Below are 25,189 nucleotides of genomic sequence, written 5' to 3' on the forward strand. Positions count from 1 at the left end.
CCGAGATGAGGAGAAATTTCTTCACTCAGGAGATTTTAGATCTTTGGTATTTTCTATCCTAGAGAGCTGAGAATGCTCAGTTGCTGATAATATTCAAGGCTGAGATTTATAGATTTTTGGATGCTGAGTGGTAAGGGGAGAAAGTGGGGAAATTGATGTCAAAGTGCAGCCATGATCTTACTGAATGGTGGAATAGGCTTGATGGGCCATATGGCCTACTCCTACTTCTTATGTCATTATGTTTCAGTGCTGCAGGAAGGGAAAAACATGATTGGAGGGAATCAAAAATGGAGTTACAGGAAGATGGTACAGATTTGGAACGTGACAATAAATTCAAAGACTTTGGAGAGGAAAGTGATGTTGGAAGTGGGTGGTAATTTACTGAAACGGAAGGGTTAAGGCAGGTCTTATGAATCGGAGGAACGTGTTGATCATGGTTTTGAAAGGGGCTTGCAGTACCTTAGGGACAGAACCATTTACATTTTAATTTTGGTTCACCAACAATAGCTTGCATTTATGTAACATTGTTAATGTAATAAAAACATCTTAAAGGCACTTTATGAAACCATGCCATGAAAGGAGATATTAGGTCTGGTGACTAAAAGCTTCCTCAAAGTGGTAGGTTTTAAGGAGTAACTTAACTTAGGAGGAAAGAGAGGTGGAGAGGTGGAGGGATTTGGGGAAGGAATTCCAGAGCTAGGACAGTAATAGTTGTATGATTAAAATTGGTGATGCTCAAGAGGCCAGAATTGAAAGAGTTCAGTGATCTTGGAGGGTTGTAGAGCTGGAGGAAGATGCAGAGATAGGGAGGGTTGAGGCGATGAGGGATTTGAGAATAAAAATGAAAATTTTAAAATTGAGATGTGCCAATATAGGCCAGCCAGGACTTGGTGTAAGTTTGGATATGGGAACACTCACTTTGATGTATTTTTTTAATGCTAATCCAGGAACCTTGTGAACCAAGGCTTGTGAAACATGACTCATAGGAATATAGCAACAGGAATAGGTCATTTAGCCCCTTGAGCCTGTGCTGTCATTCAATGAGATCATGGCAGATCTGATACCGAACTCCATCTACCCACCTTTTCCTCATATTCTATAATGCCTTTCATTAAGAAAATTCTATCAATCTCAGATTTAAAATTAACAAATGATCTAATATCAATTGCTATTTGTGGAAGAGATTTCCAAACTTCCACTAATTTTTGTGTGCAGAAGTGCTTACTAATTTCACTCCTGAAACATTTGGCTTTAAATGTTTAGTCCTAGATTCCCCAAACAGTGGAAATAATTTCACTCTATCACTCCTAAAGCTTCTAATATCTAGACAATAAACCCTGAGTTTGTGTAATCTTTTCCCATAATTCAACCCTTGGAGTCCAGGTATATATCTGGCAAATCTATACTGAACTCCTTCCAAGGCTAATATATCCTTTCTAAAGTGTGGTGCTCAGAACTGCTCACTGTGCTCGAGGGATGATATAACAATGCATTTGTATAGCAAAAGCATAACTTTGTACACCCTGTGTATTCTATTCCTCTCGATCTAAAACCCAGCATTCCATTAGCCTTTGTGATTATTTTCCATTCTTGTTCATTCCATTTTACTGATCTATATATTGGACCCTTAAGTTTCTTTGGACCTCCATTGATTCTAGTTTTTCACCATTTAGAAAGTACCCTGTTCTATTATTTCCATGCTCAAAGTGGGTGACCTCACATCTGCCTGCATTGAAATGAATTTGCCATAGCTTTGCCCATTCACTCAATCTATTAATATCTGTGTAATTTTATTCTTCCATCCACACTGCTTACAATGCCACCTATTTTTGTGTCATTAGCAAATTTGGATATGTGACTTTCTATCCCATTATCTAATTCACTGGTAAATACAGTGAATAGTTGAGGACCAATACAGATCACTGTGGGATACCACTAGTCACATCCTGCCAATTATAAAAGTACCTGTCCATTATCATGGCCCAGTCTCCTGCTGCTCAGCTACTTTCCTGACCACAATGTATGGGACATTTACCGTGAACACAGCCGAACAAAACTGATTGCCATTGCCTCATTCAGACAGGTTTGTTGCTGGAACTAGCTGGCTGGTGCTTGACAGAAATCTTTCTTGCACAATCTTTTCTCTCTTTCCATAGAACAGAGACGCCTGTGCTTTTGCCAAGAAAGGAAGATAAATCTTGATAGTAGCAGATCTATCAACAGGGCTTGGTCTAGCCTTTCTTTTGAAAACCACACAAATGTTTAATAAAACCAACTACTCTTGTTTTTCCTTTTGAGCGCTGGCAAGAGAGACAGTTCAAAGACAACTGATCGGCTGAGAAGCATCTTTGGACATTCTAAGAACATGAATGTAACAAAATAATGAAAATGTCTTTCTTTCTTTGAGCCCTAACTCAGTTATGATATAATCTTGGACCATTGTGTCTTTACCAAACAAGTGCTTTATATTCCATTGCTATTTTAAATTGAGATAAACAAAAACATCCAAGCTAGTGTTGTTCAATAAATTAGCGAATAGCTATGCATAGCTAATTTCATTTGTTATTCATGATATTAAGTAATAGACACTGTGTGAGTGAGCATGTGATTTACACATACATTCGCAAGGTGTGTCCATGTGCACTTTTTTTTGCCTTTGTAGGTAAAGTGGCAAGAAAAGATGCAGAGTCAGAGTATTTTTTGATTGTTATCTGTGCTTTACTTCCTTTAATACTTCTTTATCTTCTAAAAAGATGTGTAGCACCATGTGAAATGGGCAAAATTCAGCACTACGGAAACACCAACAACATGATATGGAGAGGGGAACTGTCATTATGATCAGCTTAACAATCAGAATAACCTCTGCATGCCAGCAGAATATGTAAACCCAACCAATAGAATTACATAAAATGTACAGCACACAGACAGGCTATTTGACCAAACTGGTCTGTGCCAGCTTTTATGCTCCACAGGAACCTCCTCTCACCCTCTTCGTCCCACCCTATCAGCACAAACTTTCATTCTTTTTTCCCCATGTGTTACGATCCCAGCTGATGTTAATACTGATACTACTAATTCAGATCCCAGAGTGAAACCTGGCATGATAGATCCTAATTTTTTTTTAGAAACAATGGAAGAAAATCACTGAACAAATTCACAGGCATCTGCTGATGAACTTTTAAACAAAGAATAAAGTATTTATTAAAACAAGAAATGTGAACTATATTACACAAAGAGGTTGGAAACATCTCAGTACAAACACAAGAAGATGATTCAAATAAATTCCCACTATTTCTTTACCCCAGCATTATCTTTACAGACACATAAACCAGTGAAGAGTTATCAATAACTTGACACAAAAGCTTCTCACCTGGGACTGGCACAATTGCAAATGATTTTTTTCTGGCGAATTCCTTTCATTTGAATTTGAGCTTTCATTTGATGCTTCTCACCCAACTCATCTCTCTCCCTGAGACACCCAAAAACCACACTCTAAACTCACTGTTTCTTCAACTGCAGAGTAAACAAATGAATTCCCTAAACTCAGTCTTCCAGTAGCACCTCTGCAAAACTGATAATTTTACTGAGTCTTATATCTGATATTCAGTTAACTACTGTTCCAATAGCCTTGTATTTTTTTTCTTCTCAGAGAGTTTAAATTCCCTGTCTTCACTCTATGACACGCACTGAACAACTCCAATAAATGACAGGTACGACCAAAACAGATTCCATAGATCTCTTAACAACCCACCCAGATGTTTATCGCCTTGTGAGCCAACCAATCGTACTGAAACTTTGTCTTTCTCACAAGGGTTTCCAGTCCCTACATTTGAAGATCAGGCCTTGGGATTCTTTCCAAACGTTGCTCCCAATTGGACAGTTTCAACAATGGCACACCTTGCAGGGTTTCAAACTTGTCTTCTGAGATTTCTTTCATCTGGATTTCCAACTATACTCAATTGTCACCTTCCAAGTACAATTTCAGATCTTCGGTCTTGCCAAGCCGAACACCACTGCTTCAAAGGGGTGCCTTTGCCTCATCGCCCACAACACAGAGTCACCAACCTTCAGCGGCCTTCTCAGGTGTTCAGGATTTCTCTCAAGCCCACTTCACTTCAAGTCTGCTCACTAGGGCTCTTTCTTTAACTCAGACTCTATTTCTCTGCTCCCTTCTTTTGGTTTCAACAGAACCTATCCCTGATCCCTGTCTTTGTCCTTTACCTGGGACTTCCTTTTGGGACCCGTCATTGCCCCCACCCTTGTTTGGGGCATTCCCCCTGTCCCCTGCCCCCCTCCTGCTCCCTGGGACACCTACTTGGTTCAGGTTATCTGATCTGTCTTTCACGCTGTTTGCCCTTCCTTACTCCTGCGCAGGCATGCAGGGTCGGTTTCCAGCCCGAAGAAGGTAAAGTAAATGTGCAGCCATTTCCCGGCCAGCACATGCACGAAAGGACCAAGGCCCATTGGGAACTGGAGTTCCTGACCTCCGACTTCAGATTAAGTATTTGAGTTTCATCACACATGCATTGATCTAGCTTCCTCTAAAATAGATTATTGATGCAATAACTAGTAGTTCCAGCATGGCATGTTATTTTGAAGGGCAAGAATCATTCAACAGCGTCCTGGATAGAGAGTTTGGGCATGTCAGGCATGACTTGTTGAGGAAATCAACATTTTTAGCAATCACTCTGCTGAAGTCAAAGTAAAACATACAACTGTTGTCCACCCAAACAAAATACTTGAAGCTGCATTAAGATATTGTGTGCCCAATAAATTCATGGCTGAATTCTGAACTGCCATGAAAGAGAGAGACTGCAAAGTTTCTCACTGAACATTGGTAGATCTTATTTAAGTTAATGTACATGTATTGCGACAACTTCTAGCAAATTTGTATTAATGAGAAAGATTGCCCAGTTATGTCTCATGCACAAAAAGCAAGTAAAATCCAATCTGGCCAATTACTGCCTCACCATTCCACTCCCAGTCATCTGTAAACTGATGCAAGGTGTCATTGACATTGCTATCAAGCAGCTCCCACTCAGCAATAACCTGCTCACTGTTGCTCATTTTAGGTTCTGCCAGGGCCACTCAGCTTCTGAACTGATTACAGCCTTGGTCTAAATATGAGCAAAAGAGCTGAACTCCAGAGGTGAGGTGACCGTGCCTGCCTTTGACATCAAAGCAGAGCGTGACATTAAAGTGACTAAACAAAATTGGAGTCAATGGGAATCAGGGAAAGCTCTCTGCTGGTTGGAGTCATATCTAGCAGAAAGGAAGATGGTTGTGGTTGTTGGAGGTCAGTCATCTCAGTTCCAGGACCTCACTGCAGGAGTTCCTCAGGGTAGTGCCCTCGGCCCAACCATCTTCAGCTGCTTTATCATTGACCTTCCTTACATTATAAGGTCACTTTGTGGATGATTTCATAGTGTTCAGTATCATTTGCAACTTCTCAGACACTGATGTAGTTCCTGTCCGCATGCAAACTTTTGAAACTTAGGCTGATAAGTGGAAAGTAGCAGCTGTGCCACACAAGTGCCAGGCAATGACCATCTCCAACAAGAGAGAATGTAATCAGCTCCCCCTGATGTTCAATGGCATTTCCATCATTGAATACCCCACCATCGGCACCCTGGGGTCTACCATTGACCAGAAACTTAACTAAGCTGACCATATAAACACTGTGGCTAGAAGAGCAGGTTAGAGGTGAGTATCTCACCTCCTGACTCACCAGAGCCTGTTAATGGCCACTTAAGGGCCCCATATTCTGCCCCCACTGCTTTTTCTCCACGCATGGGGAAGCCCAATCCAAGCAGTCTATCCACTAGTTTTAGCTGAACGTGCTAAGATGGGGATACTCCTTTGCAGGTCCTCTGTGCCAAAAGGAGACACCCCCACCCCCCCACCACTTACCCATTTACCTTTCTGCATCACCCATGGCTGCCCACCCCATCCCCCAGCCTCTCACACTTGACCTCCCAAACCCCTCAGTCCACTTGTCAGGTCTGCCGGCCTGACTCCAGTGAAATCCACCCCCTCCCCTGCCACCTCTCACTTACGTTGGTGTCCTGCTCCAAAGATGCTCTCCACTGGGGACTGCTTGTAGACCCTGCAGTGGGCACTGTTCCCACCTGGCACTGCTGAGACTACAGAGCTGTCGGCCATGTGATTGGTCGGCAGATCTCTGAGGTGTGACATCCTGACCCCGAGGGACAGAAATCCCGCCTCCAGCCTCTTAACAGCCATTTAGCCATGAAACAACAGTGAGGCAGCCACTCTTCCCATGGGCGGGCTCCCCACTGACTTTTTAGTTGGTGGGAGGGGGGCATAGGGATCATGACATCTATTAAAATCCAATCCATTATGCCAATCTATTTTCTTCCCCCTCATGCAGTTTGTACAGTTTCCTCATAAATACATCTATGTTATTTGCTCCAATCACTTCCTGTGATTGTGAGTTCCACATTCTTACCACTCTGAGTAAAGAAATTTCCTATTGTATTTTTTGGTGACTATCTTATATTGATTGCCTCTAGTTATGTCCTTCCACAAAAAAGAGAAAATTTTCTTTGTATCCACTGTACAAAACCTTTCCTAATTTAAACACCTCTATGAGATCATGCCTCAACCTTTTTTTTGCAAGAGAAAAGAGACTCAACCTGTCAATCCTTATCCAATATTTATACTCACACATTTCTGGTATCACCCTTGTCAATCTTCTTTGCACCCACTCAGTGCCTCTCTATCTATCCTTCTTATAATATGGTGACCAGAACTGCACACAATACTCTTAAGTGTCATCTAGCCAAAGTTCAGTACAAATTTAGCATATCCTCCTTACTGTTGAATTCTATATCTCTAGAGATAAAGCCCAGTGCTTGGTTTGCTTTTTTGTGGCTTTTTTAACCTATGGTGCAACTTTTAATGATTCCTTTGTTCATCCACCCCACCTAGACCAGCGCCTTCCAAGTAATAAGTGATCTCACTTTTCGTCCTAACAAAATTTTTGCCTCACATTTATCTGTGTTGATCTTTATTTGCTAATTATTTGCTCATTCTACAAATTTATTAATATCCTCCTGTAATTTGTTGCAGTCCTTCTCAGTATTGACAGTCTCCTCCCAGTTTGATGTCATGGATCAATGGTAGCACTCTCACCTCTGAGTGTTACAAATGAAGCATTACAAATATGAGGTTTATAAGATTGTTATGTTTTAGGACTAGTTCTTTAATTTAAGGTAAAATGTGGCCTGTTCTGTGAACATAAAATCAGCCTTTAGATACCCACCTCATTTTGTAAACTAGGAATCCTTCACAAACTGTACATGTAGATGGTGCCTGACAACAGACTGGTGTGATGTCGCTGTTAAAGATTGAAGGGAGGCCCAGGTTGTTTTGCTGGAAAGAAGGTGTAAGGTGTTCATGCTTGGAGACAATGGCAGCAGCATCTGTGTTTACAGTGGTTAGACTACTACACTTCAAAGTCCCTGGAAGATGTCAGGAATGTTGGGGTGTAAGCAGTTATGCTTTAAACTGTCTATTTGCTTTCAAGGTAGAGTAGAATTGGGATCTAAAGAATAGCTAATCAACATTTCTGCCTGGATTCAAGGCCAGCATGATTCACATTGACATGGAGATAGGCTTTGAGAGGGGAAGGTCTTCTAAGATATCTCTGAAACTCTCAGACTCAGGCAGCCTGCCAAGATCTGGGAGAGAGGGAGCAGCTAGAGACTGAAGTCCCTATGGTTCACCTATAGAAATATGGGTGGAAGCTCATGCTCAGATTGAAAAGACCAAATTCATGAAGATTTGAAATGAGACTGCAAGATTCACTTAGCTTGAACTTGAGGGAGGATCTTTAGGAAAAACCCTGACCATGGAAGATAGTTATGTGGTTAAAAGTTACCGGGCTGGGAAAGGGAAGGAACAGAATTAAACCTTTGGGAGCTAAGACTCACTTTGAACTGGGTCCAGCAAAATCAAACAACTACTTAAGGGACAGCTTAAAGTATACCTGTGAATTTGTTTTTTTGATTGAGTTAAAAGTAAAAGGGGAAAGTTCTGTTCATGGTTTACAACATAAGTTGCATACAAAGATAGTCTTTGGTCAATAGTTCTGTTTGTTACAGTAAAAGTCTTAAAAAGTAAAATTTTGTTGTGTGGTTCTTGGAGCTATCAACTAGAAATTCAAATTTATTTTTAAAAGTCCTTACGGAGATTGCAACAGAAATTTCAGCATTCAAGTGCCACTCCAGATGTTGAATACATAACCAGGCAGACACTCCATTGCGGTGCTGAGAGAATGCTGCACTGCTAGAAGTGCCTTCATTCAGTTGAAACTGAGGTCCCACCCAACTTCTTAGGGGGATGTAAAAGATCTGATAACACAATTTAAATAAGAATATGGGAGTTGTCCTTATCATCATTTATCCCCTCAACCAGATGACGTGATAAAACAGATGAACTGATAATTTATTTAATTGCTGCCTTTTTGAACCTGCTGTGCATATATTTGCTGTCCCATTTCCTATATTAGAATGGTTCAAAAGCTCTTAATCAGCTGTACTATGCTATGAAACATGCTGAGGTTTTCAGCGATGCTGTTGGTGTATAAGTCTTCCTTTCTTCTTTTGATTATAATATGCACAAGATTCACATGCAAAATCACTTTTCTGGTTGTTATATGAGAGAAAACATAAGAGCAGTAAGAAAGCTCTGAGAAGTATAATAAGTTTTTAATGTTCAAGGCTGATTCTGAGATTTCAGTAGGGAGCAACACTCCCAGGGATAGTATGATGGAAAATTCATTTCAGGCTGTGCATCTATGATTTCCAGCCACACACTTTCTGTGGGCATCAAATCAGTCCTTAGAAACCTGCCTCATTTTGTTAACTAGGAATCCTTCACAAACTGTACACATAGATGGTGCCAACAACAAATTATAAAAAGTGTCCAAAAAAGAGGAACCAATGAATGAAGTAGTAATGTGTAAATACAGTGACAGCACATTAAACATGCTGTGCATTTCAAAAACCCTGAATGCACCTTGTCTTTACACGCCAACTGTTTGCATTAATCATCAACCTGGTTTCTGAATTACATCTACGTATATCAAAGTGACAAAAATCCATATTTTAAAATGAATATTTCCATTTATCTTCAAACTACATTTCTCTACGCTGTTAAATGACAACTGCATTCTCATTTCTTATTTAAACCCTAACAACACTAGGAATACCTACACTACACAGACTAGAATGGTTCAAGAAGGTGGCTCAGCATCACCTTCCTAAGGGCAATTAGAGATACCTGGTAGCATACTGGTAATGTTACTTGACTAATTATCTAAAAGCCTAGACTAATAATCTGGAGAGTTCAAATCCTCCGTTGGCTGTTGGTGAATTTTTAATTCAGTTAATTAAATAAACCTGGAATGAAAAGTTATTCTAGGTAAGGATGACCATGGGGCTATCAAATTGTTGCAAAAATCCAACTGGCTTACTAATGTCCCTTAGGAAAGTCCGCGGTCTTTCTTACCCACATGTGACTCCAGATCCACAGCAGTATGGTTGACTTTTAACTGCCCTGTGAAATGGCTTAGTAAGCCACTTAGTCATATCAAACCACTGCAAAAAGTAGAATAAGAATAAAACTGGATGAACCACATGGACTGCTGTGGCTCAAAGCTGTGGCTCACCACCTCTTTCCCATGACCAATTAGGGATGGGAACTAAATGTGGGCCTTGCCAGCCACAGCCACATCTTGTGAATGAATAATTTAAAGCTAAAGGGCAAGTAATGCCCACATTATGCGAATGAATAAATAAAAAGTTAGCATAGCAGAAATGTAGAACATTCTTGGCCCTGTGGCTCAGTAGCACCAAGTACTACATTGACCACCAAGAAGAGTGTAGGGAGATTTTCTTTTTAATTTAAGACATTAAAATAAAATTAATTTTCTTTAATGAAATATTAAACAGCAAGTGACTGAAGAAAGTCATCTGGGATAAAACATGCTTTAATGCTTTGTATGTAATCTACAAAGACTGAAAGGAATATTATAATATAAACACCACTTTAGATGTTGGGCTTTATGCTAGCAAGGCCAGCATTCATTGCCCATTCCTAATTGCCCTTACAGGTTGGGTGAACCATTTGAACAACTGCTGTGCAGACTGTGAGGGTACATCCACAATGCTGTTAGGAAGTGGGTTCCAAGCTTTCCATCTAGCAACAGTGAAGGGAGAGTGATGTAGTCCCAAGTTAGGATGGTGAGTGACTTGGAGGGGGCTTGCAGGTGGTAGAGTTCCTTGTCCTTCTGGGTGGTAGAGGTCACGGGTTTAGGAGGTGCTATCAAAGAAACATTGGCAAGTTGCTGCATTGCATCTTGTAAATGGTATCCACTGCTGCCATTGTGCTCCTGTGGCGGAGGGAGAAAATGGTTAAGGTGATGAATGTGGTGCTGATCAAATGGATTGCTTTGTCTTGGATGGCATTGAGCTTTATGAGTGGTATTGGAGTTGCATGTGTCCAAGCAAGTGGAAAGTATTTCACCACAATCCTGACCTGTCTTTTGTAGTTGCTGGAAAACGTTTCGTGGAGTCACTTGCCACAGAATACCCAGTCTTTGACATGTTTTTGTATCCACAGTCCAGTTAAGATTCTGACCAATGGTAACCCCCCAGGATGTTTTCTGTTGGGGATTCAATGATGGTAATGTCAAGAGGAGATGGTTAGATTCTCTTTTTGTGAAGATGGTCATTACCTGACACTCGTTTGATGCAAAGGTCATTTGTCACATCAGCCCGAGCCTGAATGTTGTCCAGGTCTTGCTGCATGTGGGCTTGATCTGCTTCATCGTGAAGAGTTGCAAATGATACCAACACTGTGCAATCATCAGTGAACATCCCCACTTCTGTCCTAATGATGGAGGAAAGGTCATTGATGAAGCAGCTGAAGATGGTTGGGCCTTGGACTGTACCCTGAGAAACTCCTGTAGCAATGTCCTGGGACTGAGATGATTGGCTTCCAAAAACCAGGACCATCTTTCTCTTAATGCATTCCTTCTGTTGGTCCCTACAACACATATAAGATTTTTTTAAAGGAAGAGTTCATACTTGTAAAAGAGCCTGAACAATTTTCTAGATATACTAAATGGATGAGACGTTGAATGGGTTGCATTCCTAGCATACAATCCTCTCTCTTCGATTTTACTTGAGCTATTCCAATATGCCCAGGCACAATAACAGGAAAATCTGGCCTGTGTCAGTGAGAACATTATAAAATAAATCGATTAAACTTAGGGCTAGAAAATACTTATTTTTGAATATAATCTACCATTTCATTGGACATCTTGCATAAAGTTGTCATATAATCATTACAGATGTAACCATTCTCAATATCAGACAGACATGAAAGGTGAAAACTGCAGAATTTACCAAAATTATCACTGCTTGGCAAATGAGACACCTCAAAACCAGCAATTTGCTGCCATTGGTCATAGATATTAAAGAGCTGTGGCCCCGCTCTGAAGTTGCTTCAATCTCTTTTGTCTGGCAACTTTTTTGAAAGATCCATGTGCTGCTTTCATTCCAGACAGTGAAAGCAAAATTGATTTTTTCCATGGTGCGCTGGTCTGAGTCAAACTTTTAGAATCTAAAATTTTTCTTTTGGTCTACACAGGAGTGAGTCAAATGATGGAATAGCTGATCCATCTGTGTTTATTTCTTACAAAGAGCATTCAACTCTTTAATTATAATTCCAACACACACGTAAAGCTTGACATTTATGCTTGTGGTAATTACAGTTGTAGATGATGAGTCTTTTAGCTGACCTTGTGGTCTTTGTCCATCTATTACCTTATTTAGCAAATGGATTCTGTTGGTAGAATTAAGAGTTTCCTGCATCTCACGCAGTAGAACATAGTTTGGAATTTGGATGGAGATCAGGGATTAGATAACAGATACATTTTAAAGAGGGATCTTCATCCTCAAGACTACTTTCCAATAGCAAATGAAATGGCACAATTTTGTGAGCAATTGCAAAATATGCTTGTCATGTGCTGACACAAAACAAGAGGAAGAGGTGGCAGACCGGTGGAGGAATGCATGAAATCAAGGTCCTCACAGACTTTGAAAACAGAGCCATCCAGCTGGCTGGCTACAATCTGGACCATTCCTGTGCTGACAGTGAGGTCAGCGCTGCTTTACCAAGTGAGGATCCAACAGTGCAACATCCAGTAGAAAACCATGCTGTGAGTGATGTGTCCTGTTTCAAAGGCCACTGCCATGGACTAATTATCCCCTATAGCTTTCGCAGACACATCTGGGAAACAGCCAACAGAATCCACGATCCAGGGCCTCCAATCAAGCCCCGAAGAAACTTCTGATGAGGAACCTGAAGGTACTCTCCCTGAAGTCCCATCACAGCACTCACCCACAACCTCCACCAGTGCAGAGACACACATCTCGATGGGACCTAGCTTTAGAGTAACCTTGGGGTCACAATCTGGTGAGCACTTTCTGATCCACAGCAGGCAACGGCAAGGACTTCCCAGGTGTCTGGCACTCGGAAGACTGCAGGAAGCCAGAAATCTGCAGAGCCTGAGTCAGATGACGAGCCTCTGTACTCAGTCATACCTCATTTGTTGGAGCTGCAAAGGCAAGCTCGGGAACATCAGGAATGGATGTCTGCTGCACTCCTCAGATTGCAAGGCACGATGGAGGAGGCCATCTGCCTTCAGTCTGAGATGATAGTGCTGGCATGCCAATGCAAGGTCAACCATGGAGACCTTGGCAAGGACATCGCTCCTGCATTGCTGCGTAGGCTGAACTCCATCACTGACACCATAGTTGGCCTCCAACAGTGTGAACATGAAAGGGGTGCGGGGCAGCTCAATCTCACTCCAGCTACCCCTGCTCCTTAAGGAGTCAGCCAGGGGCCCTCGGGCAACCATAGGGAGGAGGATCAGCAGATGCACACCCTGGGGCCATTCACCCAAGTGTCTCTAGGAGTGTCCAGCCCATTCAAATCACCTCTTTCTGTGACCCCAGCAGCTCCAGCTCCACAGGCCGAGGAGGGTGCACTGCCACTCAGCAAGACGCCGAGATCTTCCAGGTCGCAGCCCTCTACAGGATGCCCATCAAGGTCATCACAGATGGGGCATAGCAGTCAGCAGGCTGCCTCTGCCTCTGCTGTGGATATCCATGGTGCACCAAGACTTAGCAGCAGGGTTAGGAAAGTTAAGAAGATGCACAGCCTGGACACACATGTTAATCACTTGTACATAATGTTCACTATTGTCAATAAACTCCCAATAATGTCTCCCTGCCTATGGCTCCTTGTTCTGAAGAGCAGTGTTCGTGTCACTCAGATGTGAAACCTTTCTGCACAAGATAAAGGCAGGTGTCTCAGTTCAGAGCCTCTGCCCTGTGCTTTGTGCAGCCTTTGAACAAAAGTGATGGTCCAGCCTCATACTCCCTGGAAACATTACTGATGCTTGCACCTTGACAGTGCTTGTCATTGCTGCCAGAATGTCATGGGCAGGCATCACAGAGATCCTTCATTCTCTCGGTGTGCTCTCAGAACCCTTAAGGTGGGGCTGGCCCCCATCTCTTCAGCATCTGTGACCAGCGATGCTGGGCTCCTAAAAAGGTCAGGTGCTGAAGACGGACAAAGGATCAGGTGCTTTTAAAGTTTCTTGGCTGTGTCTCCATGATATGACCCTGATCACAGGGTCAAGTGAGCTGCCCTTGGACAGACAGGAGTCAGAGGTTCTCAGAGGATATGTGAAGGTCTATGGAGTTTCCTCACTGCATGTTGTCATCATCTTCTTGCAATTGAGCCACTATTAGGGCTTCCACTGTGTCTCCTTGACAGGATCATTATCACAGAGTGTGTGTGCTGCCGGACTGGAGTTAAATGTTCACAGATACAATGTGAGGATCTATGGGAGCACCTCACTGCATGTCGTCATCATCCTCCACAAACCTCAGTAGGCTAAGATGGCCCACTGAGCGCATCTGCCTCGTCTGGGCAGTGCGAGGGCCTCATTACCGTCATCATCACTTTTGAGTACCCCCCTCACCCTCATCCCCATTGACATCCTCCTTATCGGAGGAGACCTGCAGCTCCTCCATCTCCTCCTCAACCAGCTCCTCTCCCTGTTGCAGCGCCAAGTTGTAAAGGGCGCAGCAGACAACGACGATGCGTGACACCCTCTGTGGACTGTATTGCAGGGCTCCACTAGACCAGTCCAGGCACCAGAACCCATTTTCAACATCCCAATGGTTTGCTCCACCAAGGTGTGAGTTGCAGCATGAGCCTCATTACACAATCGCTCTGCTGCAGTCTGAGGCCACCGCATGGGTGTCATCAGCTACATCCTCTGTGGGTAGCCCTTGTCCCCGAGGAGCCAACCCTGCAGCCTCAGTGGGCCCTGGAAGACGTCAGGGATCTGTGACTGACTGAGAATGTAGGAGTTGTGGACAGTGCCTGGAAACCGTGTGCAGACCTGCAAGATGAGTTTGTGGATTTCTGGTGGTCGCACACCAGCTGAACATTCAGCCAATGGAAGCCCTTGCATTGACAATAGTTGACCACATGTTGTGACGGAGATCTGAGCACCACATGAATGCAGTCAATTGCACCCTGCACCTGTGGGAAACCCGAGATTTGGGCAAATGCAATTGCTCTTGCACCCTGGCTTTCTTGTTCCCAGGCGAAATGCACAAAGTTGTGTGCCCTTGTGAAGATGGTATCCGTGACTTGATGGATGCATTTGTGGGTAGCAGCTTGTGAGATCTCACAGAGGTGATCTGTGGAGTCCTGAAAGGAGCCACTGGTGTAGAAATTAAGTGCCACCGTCACTTTCACAGCCACTGGCAGTGAATGCCCTCCATGTCCCCATGGCGCCAAATCCTGCAGTAGGTGGCAGATGTGACCAACCAGTTCCCTAGACTTGCGCAGTCTTTGGTGACACTGGTTCCCAGTCATCTACAGGAATGAAAGGCGGCATCTAGAGGCCCTGGGTCTAGCTAGCCACTGAGCAGCGATGGTTTGCTGTGGCTCTTCAGCAGTGTGTGTAGGATCCCCAGCCACCCCTTCTTCCTGAGGGTGCTGCTCCTCCCTCTGCACAGCCAGGAGCCTCAGTCGCTCTCTTCTCTGTCATTTTCATTCTCTGTATGCTATGAGGCACACAGCTAGTTCACCAGGCTCCATGATCCTGATGTACTCCTGTAGGATGAAAGTTAGCTTGGGCATTCTAAGAACCTCGCTAGGTTAAGTCTGAAGGCCCCTTAACACATCCCGAGAATGCTGGCACCACTTGGATGGCCAGAGTTAAGTGCGCTGCGTGGCTGCCCGAAACCCCACCCACCTCCATCCCACTCCACCAGACCTGTTGGCAGCAGCTTTGCCCATTGGACTGGATGCTGTGCTCTCAGCTCAGGTGCAGGTATTCTCCTAACCCACACTGCAAGGCTGCACTGTTAGCTTGAACCATGGGGGAGACTGGCCCTGACTGGGAAGCTAACATTGCAAGGGGCTGTGAGCACCTCCAGCAGTAGCTTCTCCATGGCCGGCTTTAGTGAGGAGATTGTAAAATGTGCCCAGTTGTCCAACTGTTCTGCAGTCCACTAAAATGCTCATGATTTTGCAGCCTGTGCCCAAGGGGTGAAAATCTCTGGAGCACTTGGTGGCACTTTCATGGCTCTGCTTGCTTGAGTGGACAGATAAGCTAGAGACCTGACTTCACGGATGTCAATGTGGCTGCGTCTGAACTTTCTCAGCTGCAGAGGAATGGTCACTTTATACAAGGTTTCCCGAATGCTCGCGCAGTACCTTTAACCACAGGGCAGGCCTTGCCCCCACCCCCCCACCCACCCCAGCCCTGCCCCTCAATATACCTCAACCACAGGGCAGCCCTTGCCCCTCCTCCAAGTTGCCTCAACTGCAGGTCAGCCCTTGCATCCCCCCCAACACAACTGGCCTCAACTTTGAAGTCCAACAGGCAACTCTTACAAGCATTGTACAATATTACTGTGCACTCACCCCCAGTTCCCCTCAAATTGCAGCCCATCTTTTATATACTGTTGTGAAACATGTCAGCGTGCAATCACACCGACATGGGTGGACGATCCAGCAGTGAGGGAATGATTCCAGCAGGTTGGCCTTATAATGTAATGCAGATGTATTGTAATGAAGTCCCTGATGTCCGATGGTGGCAAATGCGCCTGACGGGCTGAGTGGATGGTCGCAAGTCGGGTCACGACATTGTGAAACTGATTTTTGGCCTTCTCACCATATTGTCTGCACACACCACTGAACATACCCAACATCAGCGGGCACAGAAAATTCTGCCCCTTATGTCCTCTTCACAACTTACTTTCCTGCCTATCTTTGTGTCAGCAACAAATTTAGCACCCATTCCTTCAGTCCCTTCATCCATGTCATTTATATAAATTATAAATAGTTGAGGCCCCAGCACCGATCCCTGTGGCAAACCACTCATTACATCTTGCCAACCAGAAAATGACCCATTTATGCCCACTCTCTGTTTCTTGTTAGCTAGCCAATCTTCTATCTACGCCAATATATTACCCCCTACATCATGAGCTTTTATTTTCTACAATATCCTTTGAGGTGGCACCTGGACCTCTCCCTCTGGATTCTTACCTTCTCTTGATCTTTTCATTGAGAACTGTTGGCGTGACATTAGTCGTCTCAATTTCTCCGCTTCTCTCACCCATTCTAACCTGTCTCTCTCTGAACTTGCTGCACTCCATTCTCTCAGGTCCAACCCTGACATTGTCATCAAACCCGCTGACAAGGGTGGTGCTGTTGTTGTCTGGCGCACTGACCTCTACCTCGTGGAGGCTGAGCGTCAACTCGCAGACACTTCCTCCTACCTCTCCCTGGACCAAGACTCCACCACTGAACATCAAGCTATTGTTTCCAGGACTGTTACTGACCTCATCTCCTCTGGAGATCTTCCTTCCACAGCTTCCAACCTGATAGTCTCCCAAACTCGGACGGACCGCTTCAACCTCCTACCCAGAATCCACAAACAGGACTGTCCCGGAAGACCGATTGTGTCAGCCTGTTCCTGCCCCATGGAACTCATTTCTTGCTATCTTGGCTCCATTCTCTCTCCCATTGTTCAGTCTCTTCCCACCTACATCCATGATTCCTCTGACACCCTACATCATATCAACAATTTCCAGTTCCCTGGCCCCAACCGCTTCCTCTTCACCATGGACGTCCAATCCCTCTACACCTCCATCCCCCAGCAGGATGGTCTGATGGCTCTCTGCTTCATCCTCGAACAGAGGCCCGAACAATCACCATCCACCACTACTCTCCTCTGTCTGGCTGAACTTGTTCTCACACTGAACAATTTCTCCTTAAACTCCTCTCATTTCCTCCAAATAAAAGGTATGGCTATGGGTACCCACATGGGCCCCAGCTATGCCTGTCTCTTTATGGGGTATGTGGAACATTCCTTGTTCCAGACCTACGCCGGCCCCTACCCCCAACTCTTTCTCCAGTACATCGATAATTACTTCGGTGCTGCTTCATGTTCTCGTCTGGACCTGGAAAAATTTATTAATTTTGCTTCCAATTTCCACCCCTCCATCATTTTCACGTGGTCCATCTCTGACACTTCCCTTCCCTTCCTTGACCTCTCTGTCTCAATTTCTGGTGATAGACTGTCCACCAATATCCATTACAAGCCTACCGACTCCCACAGCTACCTTGGCTACAGCTCCTCACACCCCGCTTCCTGTAAGGACTCCATCCCATTCTCTCAGTTCCTTCGCCTCCATCGCATCTGTTCTGATGATGCCACATTCAAAAAAAGTTCCTCTGACATATCTTCCTTCTCCCTTAACCGAGGTTTTCCACCCACGGTAGTTGACAGGGCCCTCAACTGTGTCCGGCCCATCTCCCGCGCATCCGCCCTCACACCTTCCTCTCCCTCCCAGAAACATGATAGGGTCCCCCTTGTCCTCACTTACCACCCCACCAGCCTCTGCATTCAAAGGATCATCATCTGCCATTTCCGCCAACTCCAGCATGATGTCACCACCAAACACATCTTCCCTTCACCTCACCTGACAGCATTAGGCAGGGATCATTCCCTCTGGGATACCCTGGTCCACTCCTCCATCACCCCTTACACCTCAACCCCCTCCCACGGCACCTTCCCATGCAACCGCAGAAGGTGCAACACCTGCCCCTTTACTTCCCCTCTCCTCACCATCCAAGGGCCCAAACACTCCTTTCAAGTGAAGCAGCATTTCACTTGCACTTCCCTCAACTTAGTCTGCTGCATTTGTTGCTCCCAATCCGGTTTCCTCTACATTGGAGAGATCAAACGCAGACTGGGTGACCGCTTTGCAGAACACCTTCGATCTGCCCACAAGCATTACCCAGACCTCTCTGTCGCTTGCCATTTCAACACTCCACCCTGCTCTCATGCCCACATGTCCGTCCTTGGCTTGCTGCATTGTTCCAGTGAAGCTCAATGCAACTGGAGGAACAGTACCTCATCTTCCGACTAGGCACTTTTCAGCCTTCCGGACTGAATATTGAGTTCAACAATTTTAGATCATGAACTCTCTCCTCTATCCCCATCCTCTTTCCGATTTTCCCCCTCCTTTTTGTTTTTTCCAATAATTTATATAGATTTTTATTTTCCCACCAACTTCCATTATTTTTAAGTGTATTTTCATCCATTGTTTTATCTCTACCTTTTAGCCTATTTCGATCCCTTCCCCCCAACCCACGCCCACTAGGGCTATCTGTACCTGCTCATCCTGCTTTCTACCCTTAATTAGCACATTCTTTAGATAATATCACCACCTTCAAAACCTCTTGGTCCTTTTGTCTGTGACATCTTTTGGTTATCTCCACCTATCACTTGCTCTCTATCCAGCTCTTCTTGTCCCACCACCCCTCCCCCTTAAACCAGCTTATATTTCACCTCTTCTATTTTTACTCAGTTCTGTTGAAAGGTCATTCGGACTTGAAACGTTAGCTGTGCTCCTCTCCGCAGATGCTGCCAGACCTGCTGAGCTTTTCCAGGACCCGAAGACCTGTCAGCCAGCAGTTCCAACAAATTGCTGAATACCACATCCAAATCTCACAACCACTTAAGTTAATTGTGGGAGAAGCCCTGGATCACCCCGACTAAGTTGGAGGGCAGAAGGCACTGATGTAGGATTCCTGGCCGCTGGCTGGGGGTTGTCAGTTAGGTTTATTCATGGGCCAATTGATACCCATTATCCCAAAATTTAGTGATGACTCATGGATTTAATGGTGGCCACACAGCTTCCTGCACCCTTGGCAGGCTGCCCAGGGAACCCTGTCAGGTTTGTCACTGGCCTCCCAAGGGGTCTCTCATTATCAGCACTATGTCTAATTGGGGACCCAGCATCAGGAATGGGGTGGGAGCTAAAAGTTAACCCATACACTTGCCTTCAGTCTCCTCTGCCTTCTCTCATGCCCATGACTCCCACCCCACCATTTATCTTTGGTCTGGGGTCCAAGACGTTCCTGGGCCTCTGATGGGTGCAGTGCCACCAACAGCCACCAATCCCGCTGGCGGCAATTTAGCTGCTGGCCTCTGATTGGCTTGCTGCTCTTGAGTTCAATTGTGGGGAAGGTTTTACAGTGGCCACCTTGAATACCTGAAGGGCATCACCGCCTCCATCACGGAACTGGCAGGGGTTCCCCATCGAGTCTCTGACCCTTGGGTGAGATCCTCGCCGGCCCCCCAAAATCCAACCCATTGTGCTAGAAAATGGAATAAGAATAAGTACCTTATGAATGTGGATGTGAAAGTTTTCAGTGTTTGTAGATAAATCTCACACACTAATTTTCTCTTCAATTCAAGAAACATTGCTTGATGCAATAGCAAATGAGGAAGCAGTATGGCTATCTCTCTCCCTGACTGTCCTGTTGTCCAGCAGCTGACTTACCTTTTCATACAGGTTTCACATGTCTCTTCTTTTCATATGGGCGAGGGAATTTTCAAGTGAGATGAGAGATCGATAAAACACAGAAATTATCCCAATTTGGTCAGACGCAGTCAAGTTAGGCAAAAGACATGGAACCAAGATGAGTAAATGGAGTCAAGATGCAGTTGAGCCATGATATAAACAAACGGGGGAACAGGGTCAAGGGGCTAAAGAGCTATTCTTGTTATATATGGTATTTAATCTGATAATAAGTCTTAGTTTTAGCCTGTCGGTATTGATTTGACTGCGTGGTATTTCCATCAATTGGAAGGGTTAGGGAATTACTCTGAACATTCCAGTGTTTGCTGCAATACCTGGAGAGTGGCTATTTTTAATCTTGGTGCATCATCCGACACAGGATATGTAAAATACTGCAGGTGTCAGCTCTGCTTATGGAAACCATCCTTTCAGAGAAGACACAAGAGTGCTGGCATTAAATTACAACAGTACGTTCCCCAGACATTGCAATTATTTGTGAAATGGGAGGTGAGAAAGTCAGAAGTCATTTACAGATCGAGGGGAAGGTGGGAGGGGGGGTGCGAATATATGGTAGCCAGACAGTAAAACTATAAATTGTGCAATATCATAACTACAGACATACAGTGGTTTTTATGATGTTCAGGAACCGTGGGATTCACGTTACAATGGACGAGCTGCACTGTACTGGAAGCTTCATTAATACAGCAGCAAACACTTCTTAAAGCAATTTCTGTAAAATAGGACCACCCATGCAGAACTGTTTATCAATGCAAGTTACAATATCAAGTCCGTGTTAACACTTTGAATTCAGAAATTTCTGTGGTGAGCCACAGAAAGCTTTGCACAACATACTTTACCCTTATAGCACTGAGTACCTCACTCCTCTGCATATTTTCTCAAATATAGCAAGTACTGACCCAACTTCTTCTGAAGGAAGCAGAAACGTGAGTCAGGCTGCATTATATTGGGCAGCTGCTTCCATTGGCGACATGCAAGACAGCTGGTGGCCTTGAATGCTCTGTTATTACAAATTGCAGGGAGAGTTTATATTACTGACAGCAGCACTGAACATCTTTGGATTTACAGCATTTCCACGTGCGTAGTTGTAGGTTGCATTTGCAAATTGAAGTTTCTAGACACAGATTATTTCAACTCCGTGGCCTCCACCACTTAGAAGAACAAGGGCAGCCAATGCATAGGAAAACCACCACCTGAAAGTTCCCTTCCAAGCTGCACACCAACCTGACTTGGAAATATATCACCGTTTCTTCACTGTCGCTGGGTCAAAATCCTGAAACTCCATTCCTAACAGCACTGTAGGTGTACCTACACCACATACACTGCAGCGGTTCAAGAAGGCAGTTCACCACCACATTCTCAAGGGCAACTAGGGATGGGCAATAAATGCTGGCCTAGCCAGAAATGCCCACATCCTGTGAAAGAATCAAAAAAATAGGGGAGAGGGAGTCTATTGGAAGGAATGAAGAGAAGGGATGAAGTGTGTGGTGTGGTGTTCAATTAATTTCTTTAAGAAAGTTTTTTTTAAGCATCCTAGCCCCACAATTAGTCAATCACAATTTAAAAAGCCTGCTCCAGCTTTCCAGTCACTTATGTGCAGTTAGTCCACCCAGTGACACATACCCAATAAAATTTCACAAAAATGTGAAGTAAAAAGAACATTAGAAATCCTAAACAAAAAATAAAAAATACCCGGAAAACTCAGCAAGTCTGGCAGCATCGGCGGAGCAGAGTACAGTTGACGTTTTGAGTCCTCATGATCCTTCAACAGAACTAAGTAAAAGTAGGAGAGGGGTGAAATATAAGCTGGTTTAAGGGGGGGAGGGTGTAGGGAGAGAGAAGGCGGGGGGTGGTTGTTGGGGCAAGCAAGCAGGAGATAACCAAAAGCTGTCACAGACAAAGGAACAAAGAGGTGTTGAAGGTGGTGATATTATCTTAAAGAATGTGCTAATTAAGAATGGATAGTTGGACAAGCAAGGTGGCTCTAGTGGGGGTGGGGTAAAATAAGTCTAAAAGGGCATAAAAGATATAGATAAATGATTGGTGGAATATATTAAAAACAATGGAAATAAGTGGAAAAAGATATATCTATCTAAATTATTGGAAAAAACAAGGAGGAGGGGGAAGAAACGGAAAGGGAAGGGGATGGAGGAGGGAGTTTAAGAGCTAAAATTGTTGAACTCAATATTCAGTCCGGAAGGCTGTAAAGTGATCAGTCGGAAGATGAGGTGCTGTTCCTCCAGTTTGCGTTGAGCTTCACTGGAACAATACAGCAAGCCAAGGACAGACATGTGGGCAAGAGAGCATGGTGGAGTGTTAAAATGGCAAGCGACAGGGAGGTCTGGGTTATGCTTGCGGACAGACCGAAGGTGTTCTGCAAAGTGGTCACCCAGTCTGCGTTTGGTCTCTCCAGTGTAGAGGAAACTGCATTGGGAGCAACGAATGCAGTAGACTAAGTTGAAGGAAATGCAAGTGAAATGCTGCTTCACTTGAAACGAATGTTTGGGCCCTTGGACGGTGAGGAGAGAGGAAGTGAAGGGGCAGGTGTTGCATATCTTGCGTTCACATGGGGAGGTGCCTTAGGAAGGGGTTGAGGAGTTGGGGGTGATGGCGGAGTGGACCAGGGTGTTGCGGAGGGAACGATCCCTATGGGATGCTGCCATGGGGGTGAGGGGAAGATGTGTTTGTTGGTGGCATCATGCTGGATTGGCGGAAATGGCGGAGGATGATCTTTTGAATGCGGAGGCTTGTGGGGTGATAAGTGAGGACAAGGGGGACCCTATCATGTTTCTAGGAGGGTGGAGAAAGCGTGAGGGCACGTGCTTGGGAGATGGGCTGGACACGGTTGAGGGCCCTGTCAACGACCATGGGTGGAAAACCTCGGTTAAGGAAGAAGGCGGACATGTCAGAAGAATTGTTTTTGAAGGTAGCATCATCAGAACAGATGCGATGGAGGCGAAGGAACTGAGAGAATGGGATGGAGTCCTTGCAGGAAGCAGGGTATGAGGAGCTGTTGCTGAGGTAGCTGTGGGAGTCAGTAGGCTTGCAATGGATATTGGTGGACAGTCTATCACCAGAAATTGAGACAGAGAGGTCAAGGAAGTGAAGGGAAGTGTCAGAGATGGACTATGTGAAAATGATGGAGGGGTGGAGATTGGAAGCAAAATTAATGAATTTTTCCAGGTCCCTACGAGAGCATGAAGCAGCACCGAAGTAATCATCGATGTACCAGAGAAAGAGTTGTGGGAGGGGGCCGGAGTAGGACTGGAACAAGGAATGTTCCTCATAGCCCATAAAGAGACAGGCATAGCTGGGGTCCATCCGGGTACCCATAGCCACACCTTTTATTTGGAGGAAGTGAGAGGAGTTTAAGGAGAAATTGTTCAGTGTGAGGAGGAGAGTAGTGGTGGATGGGGATTGTTCAGGCCTCTGTTTGAGGAAGAAGCTGAGAGTCCTCAGACCATCCCGGTGGGAGATGGAGGTGGAGAGGGATTGGACGTCCATAGTGAAGAGGAGGCATTTGGGGTCAGGGAACTGGAAATTGTTGATTTGAAGTAAGGTGTCAGAGGAATCACGGATGTTGGTGGGAAGGGACTGGATAAGGGGAGAGAGAAGGGAGTCAAGATAGCGAGAAATTAGTTCCATGGGGCAGGAACAGGCTGACACGATCGGTCTGTCGGGACAGTCCTGTTTGTGGATTTTGGGTAGGAGATAGAAGCGGGCGACTATCAGGTTGGAAGCTGTGGAAGGAAGATCTCCAGAGGAGATGAGGTCAGTGACAGTTCTGGAAACAATGGCTTGATGTTCAGTGATGGGGTCACGGTCCAGGGAGAGGTAGGAGGAAGTGTCTGCGAGTTGACGCTTAGCCTCCGCGAGGTAGAGGTCAGTGCACCAGACAACAACAGCACCACCCTTGTCAATGGGTTTGATGACAATGTTAGGGTTGGACCTGAGAGAACGGATTGCAGTAAGTTCAGAGAGAGACAAGTTAGAATGGGTGAGAGGAGCAAAGAAATTGAGACGACTAATGTCACGCTGACAGTTCTCAATGAAAAGATCAAGAGGAGGTAAGAATCCAGAGGGAGGGATCCACGTGGAGGGAGAATATTGGAGGTGGCTAAAAGGATCTATTGAACGGGGAGAGGACTCCTGCCCAAAGAAGTGAACACGGAGACGAAGGCGGTGGAAGAAGAGTTCAGCATCGTGCCGAGCCCGAAATTCACTGAGATGAGGGTGTAAGGATATGAAACTAAGTCCTTTGCTGAGCACTGAACGTTTAGAAATCCTGTTTGGTTTCTCCCTCATTTCACTCAGAATGACTTTCAATATTGATGTCTTTTCTGTATATTCTGCTGACTCATTGTCCCAAGCTCAAAGAAGTTATTAGCTTACTGCACACTTGTCAGCAATCCTGCTAAGTGCTTGGTCTCAAATACCACAAATGACATTGGCCAAGTCCACAGACTGAGCAACTCCACTCTGTCTTCTATTGCAGATTCAGCACTTGAGCCCTACCTGGGGCAATGGGACACAAGTTAACAATAAAATTGTACTATACGATGTTCAAAAAGCTTAAATAAAAGACAAATTTGAACATTGTCACACAAGCTTTGATATTTCTTATTAATGTAAGGCTTCATTTATTGCCTATTTCTCTACACCCTGAGAAGATAGTGAGGGTCTTCTTTTTGAACCAATGCAGTTCATGTGCTAATAATGGCATTAGATAGGAAATTCCAGGCTTTTGACCCAGCGACAATGAAGCAATGTTGAGATATGTCCAAGTCAGGGTGATGTGTCGCTTGGTGGGGATCTTGTGGGGGTAATGGAGTCCCCCTATTGCTACTCATGTCCTGCAGAGGTCTGGGAAATATTGATAAACCATGCTTGCAGTGCATTTTGTAAATGATACGTACAGCAGCCACTGTGTTAATGGAAGAGGGAATAGATTTAGAACAGCCTTAATATGATATTCTTGATGATGCATTGTGCATTGAGAAATGTCTGTCTTTCATTTTAATATCACCTTTCATCAAGTGGTATTATTTTAAACACAAATGATAAAGGGTGCTGATCCAGAACAGAGCATGACTTTCACAAATCTTTTCATTTCTATCAGGACTGTGGTTTATGTGTTAAAGATTTAACTTAAGATGATACATAAGCTAAACACA

The sequence above is a fragment of the Carcharodon carcharias genome, chromosome 16 (assembly GCF_017639515.1).
Source record: "Carcharodon carcharias isolate sCarCar2 chromosome 16, sCarCar2.pri, whole genome shotgun sequence".
Lineage (NCBI taxonomy): Eukaryota > Metazoa > Chordata > Chondrichthyes > Lamniformes > Lamnidae > Carcharodon > Carcharodon carcharias.